The sequence below is a fragment of the Marmota marmota genome, unplaced genomic scaffold (genome assembly GCF_001458135.2).
Source record: "Marmota marmota marmota unplaced genomic scaffold, marMar, whole genome shotgun sequence".
In the NCBI taxonomy this organism is placed as follows: Eukaryota; Metazoa; Chordata; class Mammalia; order Rodentia; family Sciuridae; genus Marmota; species Marmota marmota.
In genome coordinates this window covers 5,194,628-5,207,648 of record NW_025999862.1, presented here as the reverse complement: position 1 = coordinate 5,207,648, position 13,021 = coordinate 5,194,628, and the positions used below count along the sequence as shown (strand labels likewise).

The 13,021-nt window shown below is 33.8% G+C and overlaps 1 protein-coding gene and 1 non-coding gene across 5 annotated transcripts in view; one reads left to right on the top strand and one right to left on the bottom strand.

Moving 5' to 3' along the window:
* The window catches only part of Ctnna3 (catenin alpha 3), a 1,666,222-nt gene that overhangs the window by 1,497,292 nt on the left and 155,909 nt on the right, over nucleotides 1-13,021 (bottom strand). The gene's annotated exons all lie outside the window — the stretch shown is intronic.
* Nucleotides 9,574-9,680, top strand: LOC125618714. The gene has a single exon (XR_007350125.1). It is a non-coding gene; the product is annotated as a U6 spliceosomal RNA (small nuclear RNA).

Below are 13,021 nucleotides of genomic sequence, written 5' to 3'. Positions count from 1 at the left end.
ATCTAAGCGTATCCATGCGTCTCTCTGACCCCGTTGTTGAGGAGGTACTGAAAGCGCTGCCTCCCCTCTCGCCGCCATGTTGGATCTCCCAAATATAGTATTTTAAGAGTAAAACCGAGTATAGCTTTAAAAAATGAAGGAACAAACTGAACTTCTTATTACATATTAAATTAGCCCTCAGGCAATTAAGCCCTAACTGACAAACAGCATAATATATACAGAAGGCTATATGAGTGTTCTGCTCCAGTGTTAGAACTATTGGCCTCATCTAAGTAGCCTCAAAACTTTCTTTGAATTTTAGCCAGTAGCACCCCAGGCACTCTCCCAGCACTAGTATTAACACAGAAAGCTGTAGCACTAGCAGAAATATTTTCACTTGTAACAATCCTTGTGATGTTTTCTAATTATGCACACAAATAGAGATGCACATCCTGAATGCATAACTTTACTATAACTATGTTTGGGATTATACATTTCATTATATAGTAAATATGTGACTAAGCTTGATTTTCTGGAACAAACACTGCTGAGTCAATACCAGATATTCCCATGATCAAGTTTGGCCAAGTCACAGTAGACACTTCAGGTTAATAAACTACATTCTTACTCTTATTTGGCATCATAAGCCTTAGACTCAGTAGTTTTCACATTTGATCCATTCTATTTTACTTGTGACAAGGCAATATGCAAATAACAATTTCTACAACTGCTAAAATATGTGATATACAAGAACATTATATGAATAGAAATCCTTTACATGAAAAAGAAAATTCAAAATAAACTATAATTAAAAGGATAAAAGTGAAAAATCTTCAGCTACATTGAAAAAAAAAATGGGGACTGCGAGAAGAAGGCAGAACAAGGAAGTCCTGTTTCTGGCTACTCTGAGGCATGAAATCCAGAAAGCAGACATGCAACTGCTCTACAAGGTCTCATCTAGACAGAATACAACATCCCAGAGAGTGTGAAAAGACCCCTATACAGTGGATTTTCATGGAAATCACCAGCACTAAGACACCTATGCAGAAATCTGAGCCTCTGGGCTCAAGTAAGTCTCCAGATTCTGGACCCAAAGCCCGCAGTTCCAGCTCATGCATGACAAGCAACTTAGCATAACCACCTACCAGCATCTCTGCAGAACTCCAGACTGCGCTCTGCTCCCATGTAGATAACTAGCCTGCTACCTATCCAGAGCACAAGGCCATCGTCCAGTTTCCCCCACATCACCAGCCACCCCGGCACTGGAAGCAGACTAACTCCATCTTGGAAAACCTTCCTCACCATTTTTTGGTGGGCGTCGCTATCAGGGATCAGATCACCATTTGAGCAGAAGAGATCTTAGAATCCTAAAAGAGTACTACAAATCTATAGGGTAAAAACAATAGCACACTAGATCCACAGAGCTGGAAAGGAAGACACATGAGCAACATGAAAAGACAAAGGAAGAAAGTACCACAAACAAATCAAGACAACACATCATTAGACGCATTGGCAGCTATAGCAGAAAAAATGACAAAGAAAGATATCAGGATATACATGGTTAAAATGTTTGGGGATCTCAAAGAAGACATAATACAACAAATATAGGCAGTGAAAGATCACTTCAACAATGAGCTACATAAACAAATCCAAGAAGCAAAAGATCACCTCAATAGGGAGATAGAGGTTCTACAAAAAAAAACAAAGAGAAATCCTTGAAATGAAAGAAATAATAAACCAAATAAAAACTCAAATGAAAGCATCACCAACAGAGTAGACCACTTAGAAGATAGGACATCAGACAATGATGATCAAATAAATCATCTTGAAAAGAACATAGACCACACAGAGAAAATGATAAGAAACCACGAGCCTAACATCCAAGAAATATGGGATAGCATAAAAAGACCAGACTTAAGAGTTATTGGGATAGAGGAAGACACAGAGGTCCAAACCAAAGGAATGAACAATCTATTCAATGAAATAATATTAGAAAACTTTCCAAACATGAAGAATGAATTGGAAATCCAAATTCAAGAAGCCTACCGGATGCCAAAGGTACAAAATCACAACAGATCCAAACCAAGCACATTATAATGAAAATGCCTAATATACAGAATAAGGAGAGAATTTTAAAAGCCACAAGAGAAAGGAATCATATTACATATAAGGGAAACCAATTAGGATAATGGCAGACTTTTCAACACATACCCTGAAAGCTAGAAGATCCTGGAAAAACATATATCAAGCTCTGAAAGACATTGGGTACCAACCAAGAATATTGTATCCACCAAAATTAAGCTTTAAATTCGAAAATGAGATAAAAACTTTCCACAATAAACCAAAGAATTTATAGCTAGAAAACTGGCACTACAAAACATCCTGGGCAAAATATTTCATGAAGAGGGAATGAAAAACAGCAATGAAAATCAGAAGAAGGAGGTAGTACACTAAAGGAAAAATTAATCAAAGAGGAAAACCAATTCAAGTTAAATAACAAAAATAAACAAATATGGCTGAAAATACAAACATTAACCCTAAATGTTAATGGCTTAAACTCACTAATCAAAAGACATAGGTTAGCAGACTGGATTTTAAAAATGACCCAACAATATGCTGCCTCCATATTGTTGGGTCATTTTTAAATGACTCATCTGATAGGAAAAGACACACACTGAAGATGAAAGGTTGGGAAAAATCATACCACTCACATGGACTGCAGAAGCAAGCCAGGGTTTTTATACTCATATCAAATAAAGTAGACTTCAAGCCAAGGTTAATCAAAAAGGATAAAGATGGAAATGACACTGCTCAAGAGAACCATACACCAATAAGACAAAACAATCATAAATATATATGCCCCAAACAATGGTGCAGCTATGTTCATCAAACAAACTCTTCTCAAATTCAAGAGTAAAATTGACCACAACCCAATAATCTTGGGTGACCTTAACACACCTCTCTCACCACTGGATAGCTCTTCCAAACAAAAGTTGAATAAAGAAACTGCAGAACTAAATAACACAATCAATAACTTAGACTTAACTGACATATATAGAATATTTCAACCTGCATCAAGCAGATATACTTTCTTCTCACCAGCACATGGATCCCTCTCTAAAATAGACCATATACCATGCCACAAAGCAACTCTTTTTTGGGATCTCAAAGAAGACATAATACAAAAAAGTAGAGATACTACCATGCATTTTATCAGATCATAATGGAATGAAATTTGAAATCAATGATGAAATAAAAAAATAAAAATTTCTCCATCACCTGGAGGCTAAACAATATGCTACTGAATGAACAATGGGTCACAGAAGACATCAAGGAGGAGATTAAAAAGTTCTTAGAGGTACATGAGAACATAGATTCACATATCGAAATCTCTGGGACACTATGAAAGCAGTACTAAGAGGAAAATTCATTGAATGTAGTTCATTCCTTAAAAGAAGAAAAAGTCAACAAATAAATGACCTCACACTACATCTCAAAGCCCTAGAAAAAGAAGAACAAACCAGCTCAACAAATAAATGACCTCACACTACATCTCAAAGCCCTAGAAAAAGAAGAACAAACCAGCAGCAAAAGCAGAAGTCAAGATTAAAATTAGAGATGAAATCAAAACAAAATAAACAATTGAAAATATTGACAAGATTAAAAGTTGGTTCTTTGAAAAAAAAAAGTAAAATTGACAGACCCTTAGCCATGCTAAAGAAGAGAAGGAGAGAGAGAAAGCAAATTACCAGCATACATAATGAAAAAGGTAATATCACAACAGACACTACAGAAATACAGAGGATAATTAGAAATTATTTTGAAATCTTATACTCCAATAAATAGAAGACATTGAAGCATCAACAAATTTCTTAAGTCATACAATTTGCCCAGACTGAGTCAGGAAGATATACACAATTTAAACACACCGATATCAAATGAGGAAATAGAAAACACCATAAGAAGCTCACCAACCAAGAAAAACCCAGGACCGTATGGATCACAGCCGAGTTCTACAAGACCTTTAAAGAAGAACTAATACCAATACTCTTTAATTTATTTCAGGAAATAGAAAAAGAGGCAGTAATTCCAAACTCATTCTATGAGCCAATATCACCCTGATCCCAAAACCAGGCAAAGACACTTCAAAGAAAGAAAACTTCAGACCAATATCTTTAATGAACATAGATGCAAAAATTCTCAATAAAATTCTAGCAAATTGAATACAAAAACATATCAAAAAGATTCTGCACCATGATCAAGTGGGATTAATCCAAGGGATGCAAGGTTGGCTCAACATACGGAAATCAATAAATATAATTTATCACATCAATAGACTTAAGGATAAGAATCATATGATCATCCACTAGATGCAGAAAAGGCATTTGTCAAAATACAGCACCCCTTTATGTTCAAAACACTAGAAAAACTAGGGATAACAGGAATATATCTCAACATCATAAATGCTATCTATACTAAGCCTCAGGCCAACATCATTCTAAATGGAGAAAAATTAAAGGGATTCCCTCTAAAAACTGGAACAAGACAAGGATGCCCTCTTTCACCACTTCTACTCAACATAGTTCTTGAAACACTGGCCAGAGCAATTAGACAGAAGAAAGAAATCAAAGGGATATGTATAGTAAAAGAAGAACTTAAATTAGCACAATTTGCTGATGATATGATTCTATACCTAGAAGACCCAAAATATTCCTCCAGAAAACTTCTAGAACTAGTAAATGAATTCAGCAAAGTAGCAGGATATAAAATCAATACTCATAAATCAAAGGCATTTCTGTATATCAGTGACAAATCCTCTGAGAAGGAAATGAGGAAAACAACCCCATTCACGATAACCTCAAAAAAAAAATAAGATACTTGGAATTCAACTTAAGGAAAGAGGTGAAAGATCTATAAAATGAAAACTATATAACCCTAAGGAGAGAAATCAAGGAAAACCTTAGAAGATAGAAAGATCTACCTTGCGTTTGGATAGCAGAATTAATATTATCAAAATGAACATACTACCAAAATCACTATACAGATTTAAAGTAATTCTGATCAAAATCCCAATGGAATTCCTCATAGAAATAGAAAAAGCAATCATGAAATTCAGCTGGAAAAATAAGAGACCAGAATAGCTAAAGCAATCCTTAGCAGGAAGAGCGAAACAGGTAGCATCGCTATACCAGACCTTAAACTATACTACAGAGCAATAGTAACAATTGGCACCAAAACAGACTGGTAGATAAATGGTATAGAATAGAGAATACAGAGACTAATCCACAAAATTACAATTATCTTATGTTAGACAAAGGTGCAAAAACATGCACTAGAGAAAAGAGAACCTCTTTAACAAATGGTGCTGTGAAAACTGGAAATCCATATGCAACAAAACGAAATTAAACCCCTATTTCTCATCATGCACAAAACTTAACTCAAAATGGATCAAGGACCTAGGAACTAAACTAGAGACTCTGTGTCTAATAAAAGAAAAAGTAGACCCTAATCTTCATCATGTGGGATTAAGCCCCAACTTCCTTAATAAAACTCCTGTAGTGCAAGACTTAAAACCAAGAATCAATAAATGGGATGGAATCAAACTAAAAAGTTTCTTTTCAGCAAAAGAAACAATCTGTGAAGTGAACAGACAGCCTACATCCTGGGAGCAAATTTTTACTCCTCAAACATCAGATAGAGCACTAATCTCTGAGGTATATAAAGAACTCAAAAAGCTAAACACTGAAAAAACAAATAACCCAATCAACAAATGGGCCAAGGACCTGAACAGACACTTCTCAGAAGAGGATATACACTCAGTCAACAAATATATGAAAAAACGTTCATCATCTCTAGCAATCAGAGAAATGCAAATCAAAACTACTCTAAGATATCATCTCACTCCAGTCAGAATGGCAGCTATCATGAAGACAAACAACAATAAGTGTTGGCAGGGATGCGGGGGGAAAGGAACACTCATACATTGCTGGTGGGACTACAAATTGGTACAGTCAATATGGAAAGCAGTATGGAGATTCCTTGGAAAGCTGGGAATGGAACCACCATATGCCCCAACTATCCCTCTCCTCGGACTATCCCAAAAGACTTAAAAACAGCATACTACAGGGACACAGCCACATCAATGTTTATAGCAACACAATTCACAATAGCTAAACTGTGGCGCCAACATAGATGCCCTTCAGTGGATGAATGGATTTAAAAACATGTGGCATATATATACAATGGAATATTACCCAGCAATAGAAGAGAATAAAATCATGGCATTTGTAGGTAAATGGATGGCATTGGAGAAGATAATGCTAAGTGAAGTTAGCCAATCCCCAAAAAACAAATGCCAAATGTTTTCTCTGATATAAGGAGGCTGACTCATAGTGCGATAGGGAGGGGGGAGCAAGGAGGAATAAATGAATTCTAGATAGGGAAGAGGGGTGGGAGGGGAAGGGAGGAGGCAGGGAATTAGCAAGGATGGAGGAATGTGATGGACATCATTATCCAAAGTACATGTATGATGACACAAATTGGGTGTCAACCTACTTAATATACAGAGATATGAAAAATCGTGGTATATATGTGTAATAAGAATTGTAATGCAAAAAAAACAAAGTATATGTATAAAGACATGAATTGGCATGAACATACTTTATATACAAAGATATGAAAAATTGTGCTCTGTATGTGTAATAAGAATTGTAATGCATTCTGCTGTCGTGTATTTTTTTTAAAAATCAATTAAATAAAAAAGAAAAAAATGAATATTTAAATAAATAAAACCAGAAATGAATGAGGAGACAACAGAACTGATACAATTGAAAGACAGATATCATAACACCGCAATGAAAGGTTAGTTATATGCCAATAAATTGGACAATCTAGAATAGGTGGGAAAATTCCTAGATATATACAACTTACCAAGATTTAATAATGCAAAAACAGAAAATCTGATGAGACCAATAAGTAAGAAGATAGAATCAATAATAAAAAGTCTCCCATCAAAGAGCCTAGGACCTGATGGCTTCACTGCTGAATTCAAAAAAAACAAACAAACAACAAAAAAAAAAACATTCAAAGAAGAACTAATACAAATCCTTCTCAAAACTCTTCCAAAATATTGAAGAGGAGGGGGCTACTTCCAATTTCATTTCACAAAGCCAGAAAAGAACATACACACACAAAAAAATTATAGGACAATATCCTTGAATAAACATAGATGTAACTCCTCAACAAAACACTAATAAATCCAATTCAACAGCACATTAAAAGATCATTTACCATGATCAAGTGGAATTCATCCCTGAGATAAAAGGATGTTTTAACATATATAAATCAATTGATAAAATATATCATATTAACAGAGTGACAGACAAAAATCATATGAATAGGGCTGGGGATGTGGCTCAAGCGGTAGCACACTCGCCTGGCATGCATGTGGCCCGGGTTCGATCCTCAGCACCACATGCAAACAAAGATGTTGTGTCCGCCGAAAACTAAAAAATAAATATTAAAAAATTCTCTCTCTCTCTCTCTAAAAATCATATAAATACATTAATAGATGCAGAAAAATCATCTGACAAATTCAGCATCATTTTATGATTAAAAATTCTTAGTAAATTAGATACAGAAGGAATATATTTCAACACAATCAAAGTCATATAACAGAAACTCACAGCTAACATTTAACTCAGTGGTAAAAAAAATTGAAAGTTTTCCCTCTAAGATCAGGAACAAGACAAGGATGTTCACTCTTGCCACTTCTATCAACTTTGTACTGGAAGTCCTACCTATGGCAATTAGGTAAGAAAAGAAAGAAAAGTCATACAAATCAGAAAGGAAGAAATTAAATTGTCTGTGGAGATGACATGTTCTTATAGATGGAAAATGTTAAAGATATTGCCAAAACACTGTTAAAACGAATATTTATGTCTAGTAAAATAGGACATAAAATTGACACAAAAATCAGTAGCATTACTATAAACTAACAATGAACTATATCAAATAGAAACCAAAACCAGAAAGCAAGAAAACAATCTCATTTACAATAACTAAGAAAAAATAAAACACATAGGAATAAATGTGATTAATGTAATTAAGGAGGTAAAAGCTCTATACACTGAAAACTATCATCTCTGATTAAAGAAATTGAAGAAGACCCAAATAAATGAATAGATAATCCATGATCATGGATCAATAAAATCAATATTGTCAAAATGTCCATACTACCTAAAGGCAATCTATAGACTCAATGAAATACCTATTCCAATGGCAAAATTCCCAAAATGTCAGTGTCATTTTTCAAAGAAACAGAAAAAAAAAACCCTAAAGCTCTCAAGGAACCAGAAAAGATTCCAAACAGCTTAAGGAATCTTGAGAATCTTGAACAAGAATAAAACTGGAGGCATCACACTTTCTGACTTCAAATTATATTATAAAGCTACAGTAAACAAAATAGCATGACACGGGCATGAAAAAACATACACACAAATCAAGGAACCACAACAGAAAACCCAGAAATACACCCACATATGTATTATTAACTAATCTTCAACAAAGTTTCCAAGAATCTAGGAGGAAGAGAAGATGGTTTCCTCAATAAATGGGACTGAGAAAACTGGATGTCCACTGCCCACATGTTAAAAAAAAAGAAAAGAAAAGAAAAGAAAGAAGCAAGAAAAGAACACAAAAGAAATTCTATTCTTATTTTGCATTATACAGAAAAATCACCTAAATGCATTCAAGGTTTAAATATGAGATCTGAAACCATAAAACTTCTATATGAAAATCAAGGGGAAAATCTCTATGACATTGCTACTGGCAAATATTTTTTTGATATGAAAATAGGCTACAAAAGTAAAAATAAATTGAGACTAAACCAAACCAAAAAGTTTCTGTATAACAAACAACTAAATAAAAAGGCAACCCATAGAATGGGAGAAAATATTTTTATACCATATTATCTGATGAGTTGATATTCGAAATATATGAAGAATTCATGTCAATATCAAAATAACCAAATAAACCAGTCAAAAATGGGCAAAGAATCTAAACAGATGTTTTTCCAAGGAAGACATACACTTAGCTAAGAAGTATTCTGAAAAGATACATCATCAATTATGAAGGAAATGGAAAAAAAAAAAAAACACACAAGACATTACCATACATCTGTAGGGATGGCTACTACCAAAAGTTCAAAAGATAAAAAAGGTTGGCAAGGGTGAGCAGAAAAGGAGATCCTTACACATGGTGGTGGGAATATAAGTTGATATAGTCATTATGAAAAACAGTATGCAAGTTCTTAAAAAAAATAAAATAAGGGTTTGGACATAGCTCAGTTGTAGAACACTTGCCTAGCATACATGAAGCCCTGGGTTCAATCCCCAGCATTGAAAAAAAATTTTAAATAAACTACCATTTATCTAGCAATTCCCTTCTAGGTTTATATCCAAAGGAAATGAATCAGTATTTTGAAGAGATATCTACACTCCTTTGTTCACCATAACACTATTCACAATAGCCAAGACATGGAAACAGTTTAGAGTCTACTGAAAGACAAAAGGATTTTAAAAATATGGTATATTGGTACTCATTTCAGCAGCACATATGCTAAAATTTGAACCATACAAAGAAGATTAGCATGGCCCCTGCACAAGGATGACATGAAAATTTTTGAAGCTTTCCATGTTTTTGAACTTACTGCTAAATAAATAAAGATAACAGCTGATTGATAAATAAAGTTATAAAACTATAAAAAAGAAAATATGGTACATTGTATATATAATAGAATATCATTTGAAAGAATGAAATCTTGCCACTTGTAATAACATGAATGAACTTAGAAGACATTATACTAAGTTAGATAAGCCAGACATAAAATGAAAAATATTGCATGACTTCACTTATATGTGAAATCTAAAAGTATAAAACTTATGAAACAGAGAGTAGAGCAGTATTTGCCAGAGTCTAAGAGGTGAGGGAAATTGAAAATGCTGCTCAAGGATACAAACTTTCATTTATAAAATAAACAAGTTCTAGTTATATAGTATATATATCTAGTGTATAGACTATAATTAATATAAAGTATTATATACTTGAAATAGGCTAAGAGTATAGATCTTACATATTGGTATCACAAAAATAATAGCTGTGCGGGTTAATGAATATTGTAATTAGCTTCATTTTGGTAATCATTTCAATATGCGTAAACACACACACATATATATATATACACAAATATATCAAAATATCACAATAACACATAGAATAAAATAATTTTATTTGTCAATTGTACTTCAATAAAGATGAAAAATGAACAATAAAATTTGTGATAAAAGATGTTATAAGGGCTGGGATTATAGCTCAGTGATAGAGCATTTGCCTTGCACACATGAGGCCCTGAATTTGATCCTCAGCACCACATAAAATAAATAAATAAATATAAAAATATTTTTAAAAAGATGTTATCATAAAAAATTGTACTACAACTTGAATTTGGTTTTACCCTCAAGGATTCATGTATTGGAGGCCTGTTCCCAAGTGTGACGTGAGAGGTAATGGAACCTTTTAGACATGAGGCCTGGTAAGAGGTCCTTAGATCACTAGGACTCTGCCCTTGAAACACTATAAAACATATTAGAGAATATCACTTTCAGAATTAACTCTTTTGTGACTATAGTATTTCTTTTCAATACCAATCTTTATCAACAATCAGGGACTTAGGTATGTCAATATAAGACATGAACAAATAAGCACAATATTGATGCAAATGTTCCAGCTTTTTACCACCTCTGAAATTTCTATCAGCATTGTAAATTTTAAAACAACCTATAACAAAGCATTAACTATTTCAATAAACAATCCCCACTATAAGCTGCCCACAAGGCAACTATTATACAGTAAACAACCTTGTAAAAATTAATCACTCTTTTCTGGTACAAGAAAACCAACTAGTATATGCTTGATTCAACAGCTTTCTACCCAAGTGCCACCAAGAAACTGAAGTCCAGAGACAACAGATGGAACAGGATAGCAAACCTGAAGACTAAAATATGTCTCTATAATGTTTTTACTTTACTAATTTAATACAAGACACCTACCTACTTGTCATGACTGTGAACTATTCAAAGTGGAAATCAAATATTGGAAGTAGAACAAATGTTTAATAATGCATCATTTTGATCATTCATTTTTAAATAAAGGGTAAAGCTGTTACATAAAAATCCATAAGATTTCTTTCTTCAGACTTTAACTATAGAAAAAGCAATCATCTATAAGGATCTGCAGTTTATGAAGTAGTGAAAATGGTCTGATGGCTATTGCAATAAGAGGAAATGTAAATATTAATTTGGGATCTGCTACTAACTCAGAATAACCTTAACTGATGTATCAAACCTTCTCTCTGTCTCTCTCTATATTACAAAACTGAAAAATAAATGCAACAATCCTTTCCCCTCTTTTGGACAAACAACTCTGTATGAGCAAATAAAAATAGAATTGCATATATGGTGAATAGCATAAAACATGCCTGAGTTTATTTGAGCTTTGGTGTAGCACACTACTTTATAATTCAACAGTTTTAATACCTGTGCAATGAATTTTTAAATGATGTCTGAAATGCTTTGAAATATTCAGAAATAGATTTTAAAACAGCACAATCATTTTACTTGAGTAAATAAGAAACATAATACCATCTAAGACGTGAATACTTTAGCAGTCTTTGGTTCACTTACTCTTAAAAGGAATAATTGAATCAAAACTCTTTCAAGAGAGTTGGATTAATTACAGAGCAAGGAAGGGAAGGATCTTCTCCCAATTGAGCAATTAACATGTTTCATCTACCACAGGCCACTGATGTGAATATACAGCTACAGAGCCATTGTTCTAGAAGCTTAGCATCTCCCCTTAGTGCTCATTCAGTCCAGCTTCCAATTACACTTCTCCTTAGATCGTACTTAATTATCTCCAAATTTATATGTTTCTTATTTTGAAAGGTCTTAAGTAAAATACATTTACAATCTACATTTTAATGTTAATGCCAATGGAAAGTTAGTTCTACCTTACATTGTCCTTTCAGTTGAGCAACTCCCGGGGCAATATTCTTGCATATTCCCTTATCCTACCTGATGCATGACATTTTTCTTGCTATAAGACTTTACTTGGTAGAAGATTACTACTGAAATTTATCAATTTCTTCTTCTCTATATGCTATAATACATCAATATCAGGCCTAGTGCTATGCAGTTTTGTTTTGCTAAGCACTGTTTTCACAGGATTTCTACATAGTTGTCATATCCTCAGGGTTCTTGAGTTCCAGGATAAGCTTAGGATTGTTTTCTATGTGGTCAGGCATTATCCACCTGGAGTTTTTTATTTGTTTTTTTTTTAATTTTAAATATTTAACTGACACACGTTGAATATATTCAAGAAATATAAATTACTTGAAATTATATATACATTTATACAATATACATATCATATCACCATCCATGCTGAACATAAGATTCCCCAGAACTTAAATCATCTTATAATTGAAAATCTGTACCCTTTGACAAACATCTCCTTACTTTCCTAACCCCCAGCCCCTTTTATTCTCTGCTTCTGTGAGTTTGACTTTTTTTTGCGGGGGTGGGGGGGGATTCTGAACATAAGTGTGATTATGCAATCTTTGTCTTTCTCTGTCTGACTTATATCTTTTTTGGCAGGGGGAGGGAGTTACCAGGGATTGAACTCAGGGACACTCAGCCACTGAGCCACATCCCCACTCCTATTTTGTATTTTATTTTGAGACAGAGTCTCACTGAGTTGCTTAGTGCCTCACTGTTGCTGAAGCTGGCTTTGAACTCATAATTCTCCTGTCTCAGCCTCCTCAGCCACTGGGATTGCAGGTATGTGCCACCACACTCTGGCTATCTGGCTTATTTCACTTAATACAATGTTCTCTAGATTCATCCATATTATCACAAACGGATGTATTCCCTTCTTTTCTAAGGCTTACTAAACATATTCTATTATATATATATAATATATATAT